This window comes from Panthera uncia (assembly GCF_023721935.1).
Source record: "Panthera uncia isolate 11264 chromosome C1 unlocalized genomic scaffold, Puncia_PCG_1.0 HiC_scaffold_3, whole genome shotgun sequence".
NCBI lineage: Eukaryota > Metazoa > Chordata > Mammalia > Carnivora > Felidae > Panthera > Panthera uncia.
The window spans coordinates 77599486-77606334 of NW_026057584.1; the positions used below are offsets into that span (position 1 = coordinate 77599486).

The window sequence follows — 6849 nt, forward strand, 5'->3', positions numbered from 1 at the left end:
AGAATTGGAAACAGGCTCCAGGCTCCGAGCCATCAGCCCAGAGCCTGTAGCCTGTTTCCGATTCTGTGTCTCCCTCTCTCTCTGCCCCTCCCCCGTTCATGCTCTGTCTCTCTCTGTCCCAAAAATAAATTAAAAACGTTGAAAAAAAAATTAAAAAAAAAAAAAAAAGAATTTCCTTTAACATTTCTTGGAAGGCTGGTGTAGTGGTGATAAACTCCTTTAACTTTTGCTTGTCTAGGAACCTCTTTACCTCACTTTCCAATCTGAATAAACTTTCCTGGTAAAGTATTCTTGGTTGCAGGTTTTTTTCCTTTCAGCACTTTGAATATACCATGCCATTACATTCTGGCCTGCCAAGTTTCTGCCAAAAACTCAGCTGACAGCCTTTTAAGTTTTTCCTTGTAGATAACTTTTGTTTCTCTCTCGCTGTCTTTAAGATTTTTCTCTTAATTTTTAAACTTTGACATTTTAATTATTATGTGCTGTGATGTGGAACTCCTTGGCTTCATCTTATTCTCTGTGTTTCTTGGACTTGGATGTCTATTTCCTTCCCTAGCTTAGGGAAGTTTTCAGTTATTATTTCTTCAAACATGCTTTCTACACCTTTCTCTCTTTCTTCTTCTTCTGGGACCTCTATAAGTGTGAATCTGTGTTTCCTTGATGTTGTTTAAGAGATCTCTTAATCTAAGTTTATTTTTTAATTAATTAATTTATTTATTTATTTTGAGAGAGAAAAAAATGAGAAGGGGAGGAACAGAGAGAGAGAGAGAGAGAGAGAGAGAGAGAATCCCAAGCATGCTCCCTGCTGTCAGCACGTAGCCTGATGCAGGGCTCGAATCCATGAACTGTGAGATCATGACCTGAGCCGAGATCAAGAGTCGAATGCTTTAACCAACTGAGACACCCAGGTGCCCCATTCTATCCTTATTAAAAAAATTTTTTTTTATTATTTTATATTTAAAATTATTTTAATTATTTAACACTATTCAACTTGTGTGCTTTCCACTGCCCTATCTTCTAGATCATTGATATGTTCTTGTGTATCCTGTAATCTACTGTTGATTCCCTTTAGTGTGCTTTTTATTTCAGTTATTGTATTATTCAGCTCTGATTAGTTCTTGTTATTTTTTTAAATTCAAAAAAATTTTTAATGTTTATTTATTTTTGAGAGAGAGAGAGAGCATGAGGAGGAGAGGGGCAGAGAGGGAGGGAAATACAGAATCTGAAGCAAGCTCCAGCCTCGGAGCTGTCAGCACAAAGCCTGACTCGGGGCTGGAACTCTGAGATCATGACTGAGCGGAAGTCCTACGCTCAACCAACTGAGCCACCCAGACACCCCAACTGAGGTTTTTTTCTTGTTCTTTTTTTTGTAGCATATTCTTCTGTGTCCCCATTTTGCTTGACTTTCTCTATTTATTTCTATGGATTAGGCAGAATCGCTACTTGTCCAAAATTGAAGGAGCGATCTTGTGTATGGTGTCCCTATGTGTGCCTGGTGAGTTTTGCTAGCTGGCTGGAGCTGTGGCTGTGTATGCTAGTTACCTCTTTTGAACTGTGACTTTTTACAGAAAGAAGAAAATGAAGAAGAGAGAGAGAAGAAAGAAAAGTACGAAAATACGAAAAAAAGAGAAAGAAAACAAAATTAAAAAGAACAAAAATTAAAACAAGACAAATTAGAATTATAAAAGTAAAATATAGGGGCGCCTGGGTGGCTCAGTCGGTTGAGCGTATGACTTCAGCTCAGGTCATGATCTCACAGTCTGTGAGTTCAAGCCCTGCGTCGGGCTCTGTGCTGACAGCTCAGAGCCTGCAGCCTGCTTCAGATTCTCTGTCTCCCTCTCTCTCTGACCTTCCCCCGTTCATGCTCTGTCTCTCTCTGTCTCAAAAATAAACATTTAAAAAAATTTAAAAAAAAATAAATAATAAAAGTAAAACATATTTAAAACTTTTTTTAATTAAAAAAAACATTAAAAAACACAGTTTATTTTCTGTGCTCCAGCACCACAGAGGCTGGTGTGGGCTTATGGAGCCTGGGTGCTGAAGTTTCAAGGTCACTGTGAGCCAGACCCTGTCCCAGTCTGAGCTTTTAAGGTGAAGTGGGAGAGAGTATCCCTGCAGCTCCTCAGCCCTTTAAAACTGAGACTTCTATTTCTATATCCCAGTGCTTACCAGGGCTGGTGTGGGCTTGTGGACCCTGGGCTTGCTGAGGTTACAAGCTCCTTGTGACAACCAGACCTGGCAGTTATGGCATTCGGCCTGCCTGTCAGGGCATCAGACCCGCCCATTATGGTGTCCAGACCCTGCTCTGGTCTGGGCTTTTAAGGTGGGGTGGGAACATAAACTCTGTCATTCTCTAATCCCTCTGACCTGGAGAGCTTTCCTGTAGTTCCTTCATTCTTGGTGAAGCTCTACTGTTGTCTTCTATATACTAGTTGCCCTTTTAAACCACCGCTCTTTTTTCTGTGCACAAGCAGAGGGATCTGTTCCCATCCCCCAGTACTATCCCTCCCCACTGCTGTTCACAGTTTAGAGGGTTGGAAGTTTCCTTTGTTACCTTGTTTGCATTTCTCTTGCTGTTCTCTTGTCATTCTATCATTGGTTGTTTAGTAACTATTCAGTCAGCCCTCAGTTCTTCCTCAGCAGGAATTGTTCTATTAATTGGTTCTATTAATTTGGTATGTTCCATGGAGAAGGTGAGTTCAATGTCTTCCTATGTTGTCATCTTGGACTGTAATTCCTCAGGATCTTTCTTTAAAACACATACACACATATGCACACACACAATTTTCTGAATTTGTGTCTTTTTCTCTTCTCCAACCCTTTCATCAGGACCTTTTAATGTTAATATTGTTTCCATTTATCCTTTACTTTTCCATAAGCTGATTTCCAAAGTGGTCTTTTTCTTTTCTTTCTAGACTTCCCATACAGTTTCTCTTTTTATTTTGCTAAAGATCCAATCTATCCAATTTGTGAGAGTTTTTTTTTTTGTTTTTGTTTTTGTGTTTTTAGTTTTTTGAGAGAGAGAGAGAATGAGTGGGGTTGAAGCAGAGAGAGAGAGGGAGAGAGAATTCCACGCAGTCTCAGGATGGTGGAGGCCGTGTAGCATTGCCATTACTCTGAGGAGAACAGTCGGTAGAGGGGTGCAAAAATGCAGAGCAATAAAACCTTTAACTTGGAGAAACAAAACCATACTCCAAGGAAGCATGATCAGCATCATCACCAGCAGCACCACCAACAGCAACAACAACAGCCACCACCACCACCAATACCTGCAAATGGACAGGAAGCCAGCAGCCAGAATGAAGGCTTGACTATTGACCTGAAGAATTTTGGGAAACCAGGAGAGAACACCTTCACCCAACGTCGCCGTCTCTTTGTGGGCAATCTTCCTGCTGACATCACTGAGGAGGAGATGAGGAAACTACTTGAGAAATACGGGAAGGCAGGTGAAATCTTCATTTATAAGGATAAGGGCTTTGGCTTTATCCACTCGGAAATGTGAACCCTAGCGGAGACTGCCAAAGTAGAGCTGGACAACATGCCACTTCGTGGAAAGCAGCTGCGTGTGCGCTTTGCCCGCCATAGTGCATCATTCATGTCCGGAACCTTCCTCGGTATGTTTCCAACGAACTGCTGGAGGAAGCATTTTCTGTGTTTGGCCAAATGGAAAGGGCTGTAGTCTTCGTGGATGATTGAGGAAGGCCCTCAGGAAAAGGCATTGTTGAATTCTCAGGGAAGCCAGCTGCTCGGAAAGCTCTGGACAGGTGCAGTGAAGGCTCCTTCTTGTTAACCACATTTCCTCAGCCTGTGGCTGTGGAGCCCATAGACCAGTTGGATGATGAAGAGGGATTCCAGAGAAGCTGGTTATAAAGAACCAGCAATTTCATAAGGAGCGAGAACAGGCACCCAGATTTGCACAGCCTGGCTCCTTTGAGTATGAGGATGCCATACGCTGGAAGGCACTCATTGAGAGGAGAAGCAGCAGCAGGACCAAGTGGATCGCAATATCAAGAAAGCTAGTGAGAAGCTGGAGATGGAGATGGAGGCTGCTCGCCATGAACACCAAGTCATGTTAATGAGACAGGATTTGATGAGGCGTCCAGAAGAACTCCGGAGGAGGGAAGAGCTGCACAACCAAGAAGTGCAAAAACGAAAGCAACTGGAGCTCAGGCAGGAGGAGGAGCACAGGCGCCATGAAGAAGAGATGCGGCGGCAACGGGAAGAAATGATGCAGTGACAGCAGGAAGGATTCAAGGGAACATTCCCTGACGCAGAGAACAGGAGATACGGATGGGCCAGATGGCTATGGGAGGTGCTTTGGGCATAAACAACAGAGGCGCCATGCCCCCTGCTCCGGTGCCAGCTGGTACCCCAGCTCCTCCAGGACCTGCCACTATGATGCCAGATGGAACCTTGGGATTGACCCCACCAACCACTGAACGCTTTGGCCAAGCTACTACCATGGAAGGAATTGGGGCCATTGATGGAACCCCTCCTGCGTTCAACCGTGCAGCTCCCGGAGCTGAATTTGCTCCAAACAAACGTCGCCGATACTAATAAAAATTTCAGTGTCTCGTTTCCCAAAAACTCTTAAAAGAAGGACCTTTTCTGGACTAGCCAGAATTCTGCCCTGGAAGAGTGTTAGGTATTTCTCCCAATAGGTCTTCCTTGCCTGTACTACTCTAAGGGAGTATGCTGGAGGCCGAGGGCAAGGGGTGGGGGGGCGATAAAATTTAACAAATCAGTTCTGTGTGGTATATTGTCTAGCTAATTGATTCTGTGTAGTGCATTCCTGAAGTCTCCTGTGATTGTTGAGGGCCTGGGGTGAGGGTGGGGGAATCATGACAAAATGGAGCCAGTTAGACCCCCTGTTAATCTTGCTCACTCCATTCTTTGTCCATCCTGTTCTATTTGCTTTCTCATTCTTACACCCTCCAAACCCAGAGACACCACCACCTACACCACAAAAACAAACATCCCCCAATGACCTTAGCCGCATTGCTCCACTTGCAGGTGGGAATTCAGGCAAATGTCCACAGACGTCACAGACAACATACATACGGTTCTGTTATATCCCATATATTACCCCTTCGTGTCCTAAGGAAGACATTTCCTCTTAGAGACTTTCATTTTAGTGTATCTTTAAAAAAAAAAATCTTGTGTTGAGTTGCCTCCATCTTTTTTCTTGGGTAAGGGTAACCCAGGAATGGCCCTTTTCTGTCTATGATGTTGCTGTTCACAGCTTTTCTTGATAGGCCTAGTACAATCTTGGGAACAGGGTTGCTGTATGCTGAAGGTTGGACAGTAGCTCTTAGTCTTGCCTCTCTTAGGTGGTTACGCTGTGCATTTTTTTATTGGTGTACCACACTTGATTTGTTCCTGATATCTTTGGAGCTTTTCTGAGAAATGGAGCAGTAATGCAGCATCAACTTATTAAAATATATTTTAAGCCTTTAAAAAAAAAGAAAAAAAAAAGAATTCCAAGCAGGCTCTATGCTGTCAGTGCAGAGCCCCACATGGGGCTTGATCCCACGAACTCTGAGATCATGACTTGAGCAAAGTTTAAGAGTGGGATGCTCGGGGCGCCTGGGTGGCGCAGTCGGTTAAGCGTCCGACTTCAGCCAGGTCACGATCTCGCGATCTGTGAGTTCGAGCCCCGCGTCAGGCTCTGGGCTGATGGCTCGGAGCCTGGAGCCTGTTTCCGATTCTGTGTCTCCCTCTCTCTCTGCCCCTCCCCCGTTCATGCTCTGTCTCTCTCTGTCCCAAAAATAAATAAAAAACGTTGAAAAAATTAATTAAAAAAAAAAAAGAGTGGGATGCTCAACTGACTGAGCCACCCAGATGCCCCCAATTTGTGAGAGTTTAGTTTGAGATACATCTTTTCAATTACAATCAGAACTATTCCCAACACCATATTTGTTGGGCTAACTACCCTCAACTAGGCAACTAAAATATTTTAAATGTGTACATACCATTGTTCACTTGAACCAACACTTAGTATTTCTCTGTCTTTTGCCTATGTATTCTCTTCCATTAATCGGTCATTTGCATAAATCACTCCTCCTATCTGAATATAACTCATTTGAGGGCAGTTATTATATCATTTTCATGCTTCCTCAGCATCAACCCTTATCCCACCACTAGTATTTTGCAAATAGTAGGCACCCAATATTTACTATATGAAATGTGAGAAATATAATACACTTGAAAAATGCTTTTATTCATTGTGATGGAGTGGGGAAAATAAAGTAATACAAAGATAGAAAATAAAAAAGTAATAAGAATTTTATTGAATATTTGGGCACTTCTTTGTTCTTTTCAGCCAACTTCAGGAGAACAATAGTGAGGACTGGAAGGTAAGAGGAAGGAATTAGAGAAATAAAGGACAAGTAATCAATCAAACATAGGCCTATTCAGTGTGTCTTCGGTTGGCCTGCTATAACACAATAGCATAGACTGGGTGGTTTATAAACAACAGAAATTTATTTCTCACAGTTCTGGAGGCTGGAAGTCTGAGATTGGCGTGCCAGCATGGTCAGGTTCTGGTGAGGGTCCTCTCTGGGTTACAGAATGCAAAGTTCTTGTTATATCCTCACATGGTGAAAAGAGAGGGAGCTAGCTCCCTGGCCTCTTCTTATAAGGGTATTCATCTCATTCACAAGGACTCCACTCTCATGACCTAATTATCTCCCAAAGGTCCCACCTCCAAGTATCATTCTACTAAGGGTTATATTTCAAAGTATGAATTGGGGGTGGGGCACAAACCTTCAATCTATAATTCAGTATTTACAGTATTCTAAGAAATGGGTTAATTTCTTGGGAGGGGCATAGAATTTAAAAACCACACAG

At 42.9% G+C, this 6849-nt stretch overlaps 1 pseudogene; it reads left to right on the forward strand.

Moving 5' to 3' along the window:
- The first annotated feature begins 3052 nt into the window (after positions 1 to 3052).
- On the forward strand, positions 3053 to 4633 carry LOC125911623 (non-POU domain-containing octamer-binding protein-like; annotated as a pseudogene).
- The last annotated feature ends 2216 nt before the right edge of the window (positions 4634 to 6849 follow it).